This window comes from Xyrauchen texanus, chromosome 21, assembly GCF_025860055.1.
Source record: "Xyrauchen texanus isolate HMW12.3.18 chromosome 21, RBS_HiC_50CHRs, whole genome shotgun sequence".
Classification (NCBI taxonomy): Eukaryota; Metazoa; Chordata; class Actinopteri; order Cypriniformes; family Catostomidae; genus Xyrauchen; species Xyrauchen texanus.
In genome coordinates, this window is record NC_068296.1 from 6862712 (window position 1) to 6877446 (window position 14735).

General features: G+C 37.4%; 1 protein-coding gene across 3 annotated transcripts in view; it reads left to right on the forward strand.

The window, feature by feature from the left end:
• Positions 1 to 341: 341 nt before the first annotated feature.
• LOC127661836 (glycerophosphodiester phosphodiesterase domain-containing protein 5-like) overlaps positions 342 to 14735 on the forward strand; it is a 35378-nt gene continuing 20984 nt past the window's right edge. For 2 of the 3 annotated variants that reach the window (XM_052152761.1, XM_052152759.1), the window contains exon 1: positions 6979 to 7102. The gene's annotated coding sequence lies outside the window, so the exon portion shown is untranslated. Of the gene's footprint in view, positions 479 to 6978; positions 7103 to 14735 lie in introns of those variants that run through there. The other variant, XM_052152760.1, reaches the window with a different exon arrangement.

Sequence of the window (14735 nt, forward strand, 5' to 3'; positions counted from 1 at the left end):
TGTTATCTGTTCTGTAATAACCATTTATTTTATTTTTTTATGTTTTGTAGCATTTTTTCCCCTTATGCATCAAATAATGTAATGATGTAAGAAAACTTTTACTGGCTTTCAAATTGATTCAGGTGGACAACATATATTTAATAAATAAGACATCTTGCTTTTTCTTATCAGAAAGGTATTTCTCCGCGTCGCTCTGCGCTATGAGAGCTGAATTACATAACGTGATTGATACGGTGGAGCTCACGCGCTGTCCCCGCATCAGCAGCACTGCCGCAACATGCTATCACAGACGCGCTGAGCACTCGCGACACTGCGGTAACGTGAGACCTTGTCTGTGCATGTGTTTTCTTGCATCATTGGCAGCGTGTTGTGGTGCTGATGCTGAGCACAATGTGTGTATATGCACCAGTGAACTCATTGCAGTGATTCCATTCACACTGACAGACTGCACCATCAGACGGCGCTCGGTCAAAGACAGGTGAGCCTTTACATGTTATTAAATATCCTAGCTGCTGTATAAAACTAATATGAGAGTTGCATATGCATTGTTTGGTAACACTTCAGGCTACTGTACATTACCTTGTCCTTGTTCCACATGTTATGTTCATGTGTTCACTGCCAAAAGAACAGCTGTGCAATCATTAAAAAATAAGTAGGCTATACATGAAAGATTAGCAATGTTTGCATATGCAATCTATATGTTGCTTTTCAGACCAGTGTCCATGTTACACACATTACATGTTATTGTAATTACTGGCAATAGCAATAAGTACAACGTGTAACAAGGAGCTATTTAGTAATTCTAAATAGCTCCAACAAAAATAATAATAACTAAACTAATTATATGTTAAAGACAGACTAATGTTTATTAGTTTGCAATTCATTAGTAATGCTTGCATGTGCAATCTTTATCAATTCAATGCTTGGTAATACTTTACAAAACAGTGTCCATGGTACATAGCCTACTGTATATTACAAGCTATTGTAATTAATGGCAATAGCAATATGAACAACTATGTGTAATAATGAAAAATATGTATACACTAATTAACTAATGTTGCTTATTCGTTTTCAATAGTTATGTTTAGCAGTGTTGAATATGCATTGTTGCTAGTCACACGTTATTTTACAGTGATTATGTTACTGTGTATTTACCTTATTGCAACTGCTATAATAATAGTTGTATTATGTGTAACAAGGATTCTGTTGCTGCAATGTTTATTAGTGTTTAATATGCAAAGTTGTAATATGTATCAGTAATATATTTGTTGTTTGTTAGTGTTCATGTAATGTTTAAATATACAATGCTTATCCACTGGATAAGTTGTCATGACTTGGGCAACTTTCATGCATCTAACTTTATGCTTTGAATTAGAGAGCTCTGTCCTAATGAGCCCTCTGCCTGTGTGTAGGAGGGGTTTCATAAGGAGAAAATATGCCAGTGTACAGCCTGTGCTCTCAACTTATTACTTATCAAGGTTTCTCCATTCTTCAAGAGGAAACTATAGCCTTTGAGCTCACAGTGACGTGCAGAGCTATTAATCTCTGAACACATTCATGCTGTTCTCGAATGAAGGACATGCATATAAAGGATTGGACTGTCTTGTTTGATCAGGATTTAAGTGTGAGTTTTTGCAGCATATTTTCATGGCATTCTATGAGTGTTAAGAGCTGCACAAATGCATTCAGAAAGGTTTGTTCAACAGGGGCGTAGATTCCAGGGGGATGGGGGTACACTTCATACTGTAACCCCCCCAATGTTCAAGCCTAATCTATGCCCTTGTTTGAAAGTGTTTATCTAAAGTGTTTATTTCAGATTTTGTATTCGTTATGCACCTTTTATAGGGTCGGTCGGTGGTCTGTCTGTCTTTCTGTCTGTCTGTATTGAATAAGCATCAGGGCTGTGCTAGGAAGCGAAATCAGCCCGGGATTTTACATAGCTGTCTTTTCAGTTTATTGCGGCCCATTCGGCCCATTTCCTCGGCCGATCCATCGGCCCGCTAGGTTCTCCCAATGGCCAATCCTCACCTGATCGGCCCCAAAGTGCATCGGCCACCGGGAAAATGTGCGGTATGCCAGATTACCAGTCCAGCCCTGATAAACATAAATGGTTGGCAAATTTACTAACCTATACTGAGGTGTTTTCCCTGTGCTGTATTCAGTACATATATATTTACCTGAAGTTGAACCCCTGAATGATGTAATGAGTGCAGTTGCTAGCCATGTAGCAGATTGTTTCTGACGCAAGTGGCATCCAATGCATTAATTGCAGGTACAGCACTTCTGGAAGAACCTGAGGTGCATATGTAATGTAACTCTACTGTTTCCAGGCAGAACTACAGTATACCTTGTAATGTGGCCTTGTTAGGAGATGATCAACATTATTCGCTTCACCTGTGAGTGATCATAATGTTTTGGCACATCTCACTGTGAGATCCAGGGATGTGAACAGGGGGGTGGCTCTGTGGCCCAAGCCACTGCCCCTTTGCCCTCCTGGGCTAAGGTGCCCCTATAGAAAAATAAATTATATTTGCAAATACTCATTTTGCAGAGGCTTTTTATCCACAGCGTCAAAGCGAATAATACATGATGAATAGTAAAACACTTTTTTTTTTTTCCTTTTTGGGGGCGTTTCTCCCCGATTTGGAATTCCCAATGCACTCTAAGTCCTCGTGATGGCGTAGTGACTCAATCCAGGTGGCGGAGGACGAATCTCAGTTGCCTCCGTGTCTGAAACTGTCAATCCGCGCATATTATCACGTAGTTTGTTGAGCACGTTACCGCAGAGACCTATCGTGTATGGAGGCTTACCCTATTCTCCACAGCATCCACGCACATCTCACCATGCACCCCACTGAGAGCAAAAACCACATTATAGCGACCACGAGGAAGTTAACCCAATTTGACTCTACCCACCCTAGCAACAAGACCAATTGGTTGCTTAGGAAGCCTGACTAGATTCACAGTAAAAAAAATTCTGCATAATTGTTTTATTGTTGGTTTATGTAAAAATGCGCTAGACGACCGTCTTCGGCTGTTGCATTGCATCTCTTGTTGTGGAGGCCAGCGTATGAGGAGCGACTGGGAGAGGGGTGCTGGACACTCGAGAAGGTACAAATGCATAAAAAATGCACATTAATTACAGTACTATTGGCATGGATTGTGCAGGCCCTAATGCATTCAAAATGCGCATTAGTCTATAAGGTGGATGCTCAGATCAGTGAGCTAACGTAAGTCCTTAAAAATGAATACTTTTTTTTATTTTGTTGCTTTTAAACTTAAATATTGGCTGTCATTACTACAACTTTTGCACAGTTAAATCATAAAGTTCTAATATGAATGATAAGAATGATAAAGTGAGCCATTCAACTGTTGCTGAACTGAATATAAGAGGTGAGCTGTATTCTACACTTTACTTTTTCTCAGTTTGAGCCACTACCTCTCAAAATATCTGGTGAGATCTGTGTCAACACGCAACCGTTTATCCTGCTTTGGCTTCTTTTGGAACTATTTTTGTTGGTAGAGCAAAACCAGACAAAATAACTGGCCATATTGTGTCTAGAAAGTTACTTGATATGAACTTCTTGTTTATAGAAATGTTGTACTGTATACAGGCAATATAACACACAATTATGCTTTTGTATTGAATTGAATGCACAGCAGTGCTGACATTATGGACAAAAGCACTCTTGCTTGTGTGATATTGCTTACCGTACTGTAAGTATAAATGGAAGCAGAATTGATTATGATGAGCATCTTATTAATTAGAGCATCTTATTATCCCATTGTGCTGAAGAAATAAGCCAAATTTCCCATCTTCCTCTAATACATCGTTGATTTCTAGACATAAAGCACTACCATATACTGTAAGAAGTGTACATTACAGTATTTTAGGTGACGATTTTAAGATATTTATCAAATAATTAATCAGGTCTTTACTTGAAGCCATTTATAAGTGTGTGCATCTGTTTTCTTCAAACAGTTGATAGTGAGATATGTCATAACAGATGGAAACAGACAAAAAAAGGACTAGAAGAATCTCTCATGAAGAATGGATAAGCGCAGTGCAGTCTTTCATGCAGATTAGAGGGCAAATATGATTCTCAGTCCCATTTCAAATAAAACTTCTGCGTCAGAGCTCAGCTACGTCAGAACCACATTATGAATTCAAGCCTCAGAATCTGAACTGAGACAGAGAGAGGTAGAGTCCAGGAGATCGACCAAATAATTTTTAGAACTAAATGTGCGTACAGGGTTTTATGACTCACCAGTCCAGTCCAAAGTGCAGTCTGTATTGCCTGACAAATACTGTAAGAATATCTCTCTTAGATAGACCCATTGTAAAATGGAATAAATATGTTAAGTCTAAGTACCAGCAGCGGCGACCTTGTTGTGCGCACATGTTAAGTCTTCTGTGTGTTGTGGTTGTAGAGAGATGTTTCCACCTCTAAATAACTAAATTGTGCTCAAGACAAAAAATGACCAAAACGGCAATTGCGAGTACCAATGGGATAGCCAGGCTTCGGTGCATGGTGGCCACAGCCCCCCCTGGCCACCCCCTAGCTCTTCCCCTGATCCTGTAGAGTCCCTTTTAAAAAGAAAATACACTGAAATCTTTGACTTATCCGACAAACATTTTTGACTGGCAAAATCAGAGATCTTAATGTTTCGCTGCATTTCAGTCTGCTGCGTAAAATCAGAACTTGTGATGCCCAGTTCACAAATAAATCATTCTATTGAGTTGGTTCTTTTCACCGAACTGGACAAAAAGGTTAGCAAAATTGTCTGAATCGATTGGCTATTCAGTCTGATTAGTTCGCAGCAACTTCTCACTCATTAAAACAGCATCGGGATATTTTAGAAAATGTAAAACAGACCAATCGTTCGATAAAGTGGATAGTTACCTACAGTCCAAAGACTGCTTTTTGAGAGGTAACTTTGAGGAACTTCCATTGGTGCTGTGTGTAGTTAATAAGGGGCTGTTCACACCAAATGTGTTGTTGCGTCCATCCATGCTGTTTTTCAGTTGTTTTTCAATGTAAACATGCTAAACGGATGTCTTTGACTCGTGCAGGAGCACCACAATTTTTCTTAAGTTATTTTGTCATGTTAAAAAAAACGTGTTTCGAGACACTTGTGTTATACTCTATTCCCTGATAGCACATGTACAACACCCAGACGTATATTTAATGTGTATGTTTACTTCTGGAAGAATGTTGTTTGCTCATCTGCAATACATCTATAAGACGTATGTCTACATGTCTCGGATGTCAATAAGACATTCTGCAAATGTCTTTGAGATGTTTATGATTCAGAATAATTGTAAATCTTATCTTTTTAAGATGTTTAGCAGATGTTTGATACTTTCCAGGTGAAAATATCTAAAACAGACATCTCAAAGACATACGTGTGCTGTCTAGTTTTGTTGCACTGCGTTGGTCTGAACGACCTCTTCTTTTAGAAACGCTTTAGCCATTAGTTACATGAATGCTGCATATACTGCAATTTTATGGTCCTATGGTTCAGAGCTCAGATACTTGTTCGAACTGTCAGATCCTGCCAGAAGGCGAAAACGGCAGGGGAGAGGAGCTTACCCTTATGGAAAGATGGGATCTAGACTGGTGGCGATGGGGTGGTTGGGGGTGAAAACAACGGGACTTTACGAATGATGAAAGAGCTGTGTGAGCTTATAAAGCAGAGGTTGGATTGTGATTGGATAAGATGCCTGAGTGAATGAAAGAGTGAAGACCACGCGTCTTCATGCTAGAACTACCGCTTATAATTCCATTTCACATCAGAAAACTTGATTCAATTTTGCAGACAAAAATTAACCAGAAATGCGTACACGAATCGCAATGAATGAAATATAGTGCGATTGAGGAAATTGTTAACAATTTGAATGTAAATGTTTATATTCACTTTCTGTGTAAACACTGTCATAGTTTATACATTATTTTTATTTTATTTATTTTTTGGCTTATTTTAGCAGGGATGGATTACAGACCGGTCCAATGGGGCCAGTGCCCATGGGCCCTTGACTACCAGGGGGCCCTTGACTGCCTGAGGGGGACCCTGAGCTTTAAGGTTGCGCAATCCAGTTTGGCGATCCCCCCCGGTCGAAAACCCATCAACAATGAAAACGAAAAACACCATTTTTATTCTCAACTGGTAATATTGTTTTATCAACATAAGCTTAAGAAAATAATAAAGTAGGTTTTTTTATATATGCGTATAGAGTAAATAGCTCTTTAAACCATACATTTAATACATTCATAAAAAGCTCTTTACTGACTACTAGATTCAACCTTTACTGGCCCCTACCCTGGTTTCAGACTGGATTTGGACTCAGATGAGCTGGTCTCGACTACAACACTGCTATTAATTATAAATAGTGTGATATACGCATTATATTCTTGTAAGTTTTCATTTCCATTTTTTCTTGAGAATCGAGACATTTTTTCTGGAATTTTCCAAAATGTCTGGAATCAAGTATGCCTGATGTAAATGTAAAAAATATATAAATAAATATAAACATTAAATATAAACTTTTATAAAATATATAAAATATAAACTATTTGAATAAAACAAATAAATCTAAATTCAAATGTTAAATCTAAGAGTAAATAAAAAAATACATTTCAAATAAAAATATAAATCATAAACGTAACAAAAAATGAAACTTGGACTCTTGGAATCGATTACATTTTTTCTGATTCTGGAATTGGAATCTGAGTCGATTTGAGGACAGCCCTAATATAAATGTGTGTGTGTGTGTATATATGTATGAATGTATGTGAGAGAGAATATGCAAATCACGAGAGTGAGATAGATAGAGAGAGAGTGAGTGTGAGTGTGTGTGTGTGTGTGTGTGTGTGTGTGTGTGTGTGTGTGTGAGAGAGAGAGAGAGAGTGAGAGAGAGAGGGAGAGAGAGAGGGAGAGAGAGAGAGAGAGAGAGCGCGCGCGCATTACGGTGTATTGCGATGATGAGAGAGCAACAGGTCTACAGCACCTGCTCTTCACATGCGCACTCAGAAACTGTTCGGCTCTTCTGATACTGCGGCTGATTTATAGTAAGCGGGACATCTCGACGACAGAATCATCGGTGAGTGAAAACATTGACGTGTAATTTTTATATGTATATAAATTCGTACTAATGGCGATGCTTGTAAAAGCTTCACATCAGCATTCAAACTATTAATCGAACTCAGGATTGACTTAAAATAACGATGTTATTGATTTTTTTCTTCTGGTAGTGCCTTAGACTTAGTTGTCGATGCTGTTATGTTGTCAAAGCAGTGAATGACTGTGGCATTGAATAGATCAGAGTCTTCTGGAAATCCAATGAAAACAAAAGTGTGTGTGTGTGTAAATGTGTAAATGTGTCGGTTCAGCTCAGTCTGTCATAAGGTTGATTACCGCAGTGAAATTTAAAATTAAGTGAAATTTCAAACAGTACACATTACATTTTGTGTCACAGTAATAAAACAGTACCAAGATGGAGGCTACCATGGGTTTTGGGCATGTACTGTAATCATATCATGTTTTATTTCTCCATATGTACTGTACCATGTTAGTACTATCGTATTCTTTGATAATATCACGATAGCATTACCTACTGCCACAGTATATTGTAAGGACAGGCTGTTTTCTTTATATTGCATGATAATGTAAGGTTATACAGTGCATGCAAGTACAATTCAGTCAAATGCATAGTTCACCCAAGAGGACAAATTCTGTAATAATTTATTCTCCCTCATGTTGTTTCAAACATGTATGACTTTCATTTCTCCATGGAATACAAAAGAGATGTTAGGCACAATGTTAGCCTCAGTCACCATTCACTTTCATTGCATCTAAAATGAAAGGTGACTGAGGCTAACATTATGCATGACATCATCTTTTGTGTTTTCCACAGAAGAAAAAATATTACATGGAATTGGAACAAAATGATGGTGTGCAAATAAAGATACAATTTTCATTTTTGAGTCTTTTAACTGTATTCTCTGAGCAGGCAAAATAAAATGTATAAAATGTACATATTGCATGCATATGTTTTTGTTGATTTAGTTAGATGAAGTTTAATGTGGGCTGGTAAGAGGATTGTCTGTTTCAGGCAGCACGGGTCACTTCCTGCTTTATACAGATACTGTTAAATGCTGGTGTGTGTGAGGGAGCAAATTAGAAAAAGAGAGACAGATCAGGTTAAAAGTGTTAACAGGATTCAAAGTTTTGTTTATTATTATTGTTTTCGTCTTTACATTAATTGGTGTTTGCTAAGGCAAGCATCACTATTGTTGTTGCTAAAACTTTTCTTAAGTATTCAACTTTGGCCTGTAACTTCCACAGCATTTGTGCTACAGACTATAGCAGTGTGTGCTATTTTCTAATTAATCATCACATATACTATTTTTGCATGGTGGATGATAAAATGGGTGGAAAAATCCCATAGATGTATTCTGACATTGAAAGAGGGAATATAACCAGAATATCATAGAGACTTGGGGAGCGGTACCCTAGCAACCAACAGAACACCCTAGCAGCCATCTACCAATACCTGAGCAACCACACAGAACACCCTAGCAACCATTTACTAATGCCTGTGCAACCTCACAGAACATGCTAGCAACCATCTGCCAATGCCCTAGCAACCACCCAGAACACCAAACAACTCTATGCCAATGCCCTAGCAAATCTATGCCAATGCCCTAGCAACCCCAAAGCAATGCCCTGCCAACCACATTAATGTTGCTCAACTTGACATCCTACAGAAGACGCCACCCAGAACACCCTAGCATCAATTTACCAATACCCTAGCAACTTCCCAGAAAATCCCAGCAACCATCTATCAATGCCCTAGCAACCAACCAGAACAACAAGCAACTGTCTGCCAATGCTCTAGCAACCATCCAAAACACCACATGACTTTTGCTCTACCTGACAACCTACAGTAGCAACCACCCAGAACACCCTAGCATCAATTTACTAATAACCTAGCAACCTCCCAGAACACCCTAGCAACAGCATAGCAACACCCTGGTAACCACATGACTTTTGCTCAACCTGGCAACCTAGAAACCATGCAGAACACCCTAGCATCCATTTAACAATGCCTTCGCAACCACCCAGAACATTCTAACAATCATGTATCAACACTCTTATCAACCATCCTAGCAGCCGCATAGCAACGCCCTGGCAACCAGATGACTTTTGCTCAACCTGAAATCCAAGGAACTACCCAGAACATCCTAGCAAACCTCTACCAATGTCCTAGCAAACATCCAAAACACCCTATCAACTGCATAGCAATGCCTTGTCAACTGCATGACTTTTGCTCAACATGACAACCTAGCAACCACACAGAACACCCTAGCAACCATTGATCACCGCCCTATTATCATCCAAGCAATCACATGGCAACATACTGGCAACCAGATGACTTTAACTCAACTTGAAAACCTAGGACCACCAAGATAACCATAACTTACAACCATCTAGCAATCCCCTTTCCAACCACCCAGAACACCCAAGCATTGCTTAGCAATGGCCTGGCAACCAGACAACTTTTGCTCAACCTGACAACCTAGCCACCACCCGAAACACCATAGCATTCATTTACAAATGCCCTGGCAACCAGCCAGAACACCCTAGCAACCATGGCTCAACACCCTGTCAACCATCCTAGTAACCACAAAGCAACGTCCTGGCAACTAGATGACTTTTGCTCAACTTGATATACTAGGACCACCCAGATCACCCTTAAAACCATCTAGCAATGTCCCAGCCAACCAACCAGAACACCCTAGCAACCATCTACCGTTGCCTTAGCAACCACACAGAACATATTGCATGCTATGCTCTAGCATGGCTTAGCAATGGCCTGGCAACCATACAACTTTTGCTCAACCTGACAACCTAGCAAGCAACCACCCAGAACATCTTGCAATCTAGCAATGACCTACAGTAGCAACCACCAGAGAACACCTTAGCAACTGTATAGCAACGCACTAGCAACCGCCAAAAACACTCTAGCGGTGTGGTGGTGAGTTGTGCTCTGGCAAACACCAATCACTTTTTCCTCAGAATATGTACATATCTAGTTTATATGTACATATTCTTTACATTATAACTTTACATACAATGATAAGCCTATTCTAAAAAGCTTTTGCAAAGCTGCACTCCAATAATCTTACCAAAAAAGTTCTGATATGTATTGTTTTCAGTGAGAGAGCGAAAGAGAGTGTATGGGGTGATTCAGGGAGAGAATGAATGCACAGCAGTCCTGCTGTTACTACGGCGTTCATTATTTGTGTGCATTGTTTATTTATGTATAAACAAAGCGTTGTGCCTTGCCAAGCTTGCAGTTCAGACTGGATTGGGTTGAGTGTTTTACACCCCGTTGAGAAAACGAGTAAGAACACTTTTACTCTGTTTAATTAGATGCCACAGTCTAATCTCCATCAGTCATTAAATATTAAAGACTTACGGTTTCATACACAAAAAAGCAGTACCTTTAGCCTTCACATATTCTATTATCATCCATTTGCCTTGAGATACTTTTTAATATGTAATTTTTATGACTTCACTAGTGGATATGGGACTGTTTAGATTGTGGACAGTTAAATTCATGACATCATATTGTATTTTATAACATTATGGCATTTTTACAGTGCCATTTTAGCTGAGCTTACTTTGTATGCTAGATAGGGAAGGCAAATGTTTTACTGCTGTGGTTTACAATGGAATTATAGCACATTTTCTTAGCTCAAAGAGCACAAATGCTAACTATTCATTTTACTTTATTTATTTGATTTCTTTCCGTAGTTGCAAGCTCTTGTCAAACGAAGTCATTCTAAATAATTTTGTTTCATTTCAGCAAGTTATGTAGGGGTAGTTGTCGTTACATACTTTGGGAATTTGACATATCCTGCTGTGTCATGATATGCTACAACTAAAACAGTTTTAAAAAGCATTATGCTAATTATTTTGTCATTACTATGCATGCAGCTTTTATAACTTCATATTAGTGAGAGACCACATGGAATATTTGTACTTTTAAAAATTCAATTGTCACACTGCAGGAGTATTTAAAATGGAAAAGTGGAAGCAAAAAGCTGATTAAAAATTGTATATAAAAAAAAATATTAATAATACAAATAATGGTGAATTGTTATAGTTAAAGGAATAGTTTACACAAAAATGAAATTTCACTCATTGTTTACTCACCCCTGTGTTGTTGTACACAGTGATGCATTTCTATGCCCAGCCTCATTTTTATAAAAAAGTTTTGGAACAGTGCCAGTTCATAGTGGACGGTTAACCCACGCAATGCCGAAAATAGAAAACAAGCAATTGATGGAATGTGAAGGTGCTCGTTACTACTGGTTAGGACAAAAGCTCTGATTACCATAGAAATCATACCTTTTATCGTGCGTCGTTTGCCATCAGGTGTGACTGTGGTTGCCTGTAGCCGACTCTATGTTTCTATTTGATTTCAGAGGATGGGATGGGCATAGAAATGCATCACTTCTGTGACTACAAACTCTTTATACATGTTTAGGAAGTTCGGTTCTCTGTTTTGTGTGCAGCTGTGCTGTGTTTTTTTGTCGCTATTGCTGTGGAGGACCTGTTTTTAGATAATCAAACAAGTATTCGCTTGAACGCCCCAATGCAGCAAGGGGCCTGCGTGAACTATTGCTCTCGTGTCCTACAGGAGATCAACGGTCAGTGAAACTTTTCACTAAATAATACATTAGATTTCGGATTGTTTCTCACCAAACCTTATTGTATGCTTTCATAGCAATCAAGAGTCTCATAAAATAATTGATTAGACTTCTGAATTAAACTTTTGCATTCTTTTAAAGCTTGAAGAAGTGGTCACCAAAAACTGCCATTGTATGATATCACTGAGCACAAATTGGTTTCACAATTTCTCCCTTTGTGTTAAGAAAAAGAAAGAAAGTCATATAGGGTTATAACAACACAGGGTTGAGTAAACAATGATTCCATTTTCATTTTTGGGTGTATAATCCCTTTAAGACATGCAGTTTACCTTGTACATTCATCTTAATTTTAACCTAAAATCTTGATGTTGATAAAAAAAAAAGAATGTTAGACATATTATGCATCAACCAACTATCTGTTACACTTTCAGATGTTGTAAAAGTCTCTAAAGCTGTTTGAAAGGAGGATATTAGCCTAAAGTGAGAGGTGTTTGGAAATTAATCATCATAACTTTACTTGAAGTCTGGATCACAGTTACTGTAAGATGATGTGGTTTTCTGTTTGCTTATGATGAGACAGGAGCGCCCAACCTAAACGCTTTTTAAACCCAAGATAATCAAGTCTTGTTCAAGTCCAGTAAGTGGTCACAATAAAACTGCACCCATGTAAAACATGCATAGAGGTGAGATAACAAACTTGTTATCTGATTCCTCTGTGTCAAGGGTATTGATATATAGCATAAACACACATATACAGAATGTACATAAAAAATATCAAATAAATATTATAGAAAATTATATGATAGAATGATTTTTTTTATTAATATGTAGCTTAAAAAGCATATAAATATATTAAAATATAATATTATTGAAACTTAAGATAGAATACACAATATAAATATTTTAATGTATGGAATAAAAGCATATAAATATATATTTGAAATGCAAAACAAATTCTAGTAAATAAGCAAAATGTATTAATATATAACATAAAAAGTATATACAGATATTAAAATATAGAATACATAAATATATAAAAAAAAATAATAGAATAGAAAAAATATATAAATTAAAATAAATGTTGTATTATAATAAATATAACAAATTAAAAATGTATAAAATATGAATATGTATAATAATGTATTATAAAATAATATTATATATATTATATACATCAAGTTATAAAATAGAATAAAACGGAATATAATTAGAACATTATTTTAAATCATTAAAAATAATCTAACAAAATAGCATACTCCATTAGTCATGTTTCATTGATGCTGCAGATGTGCTTTTAAAGACATGGGCCCGTATTCACAAAGATTTTTGTCTTAACCACTAGGAGTTCTCCAAAGAGTTCCTAGCTAGGAGTTTTTGCTTCAAAGCTATTCACAAAACTGCTAAGGAAATCTTAAGATAAGAGTAAGGCGGAGTTGACCTCGTTGCTATGGATGACATTATGTTTTATGACCGCGCTCTTTTTAATCGCACACAGTGTTTGGTAGACACTGTTTGTCAGCGAAGACATACAACGATAAATGTGATGTCTTAAGATGTTGCTTCAATATATCAACATCATTTTCCTTCCTTATGATGCCATCTATTTTGTGATGGCACCAGTATCTCCTGCAGCACAGCATCCTCACAACATGACGCTGACACCCCAATGCTTCACGGTTGGGATGGTGTTCTTCAGCTTGCAAGCCTCACCCTTTTTCCTCCAAACATAACGATGGTTATTATGGCCAAAAAGTTAAATTTTTGTTTCATCAGACCGAGGAACATTTCTCCAAAAAGTAAGATCTTTGTCCCCATGTGCACTTTCAAACTTTAGTCTGGCATTTTTATGGTGGATTTGGATCATTGGCTTTTACCTTGCTGAGCAGCCTTTCTGGTTATATTGGTATAGGATTTGTTTTACTGTGGATATAGATACTTGTCTACCGGTTTCCTCCAGCATTTTCACAAGGTCCTTTGCTGTTGTTCTTGGATTGATTTGCACTATTTTTTAAGAGTTGCTCCTACATTTCTGCATTAGGAGATACTAAGATTTTTTGTGAATTTGGGCCCAGTTACTCAGAGACTACTACTTGATTTAATAATTTAATAGGTTAATTAGTGGGTGTGGTAACATCTGTCAGTTAAGTGATATTTCAGTGGCATGTTTTTACAATGTTGCGTCATATTCTTCTGGTTGACAATAGATTTGATTTCAGTCACCGTGTGACATCTTTGGCTTATATTCAGTGTGATTTCTTAGTTTATGATTGTGTGACCCGCAGTGCAGAAATTCATTTCCTGTCCCATTTGCTGAGCAGAAATCTATTACATCATATTTTACCATTCAGGAAATTATGCCTGACATCATCAAAAAATAAATGACTGAGGATGTTTTATCACTGATGGTAATAAATTGATAAAGAAAGCAAGAAAAAGAAAGAATTATCCCATTGTTATGGCATCTGAAAGAATATTTGGAACAATGATACTGTATGCTACTTCTGTGGAACATAAAAGGAGATGTTAAGTAGAATTTTAGCCTCAGTCACCTTTACATTCATTGTATCTTTTTCCATACAATGAAAGTGAATGGTGACAGAGACTAATAAAATTGCCTAGCATCTTCTTTCCATGTTCCACGGAAGAAAGAAGATATTTGAGTTTAAAACAATACAAGGTTGAGTAAATGATCGGACAACTATCCCTTTAACTTTCAAAATTTCCTTCCCTGTCTAAAAAGAATGACACGTTAAAATACATTAAAAAAGTTAGCTGGTTTTTATTTACAGTTTGAAACATTAGTTTTGCCAGCTTTGGACAGGTAAAAGATTTAAAGTTGCATTAAGGATGTGAAGTGAAGCAATAAATGAATTAATGTAATGCTGCTTGTCTCATCTACACATGCTGATGGAACACCTTCACTCAAAATCCACTACTGTCAAGGACATCACCATGACAACAGACAGACAGGGCATGGTTTGTGTGCAGGTATTTTCATTAGATCTGTCCTATAAA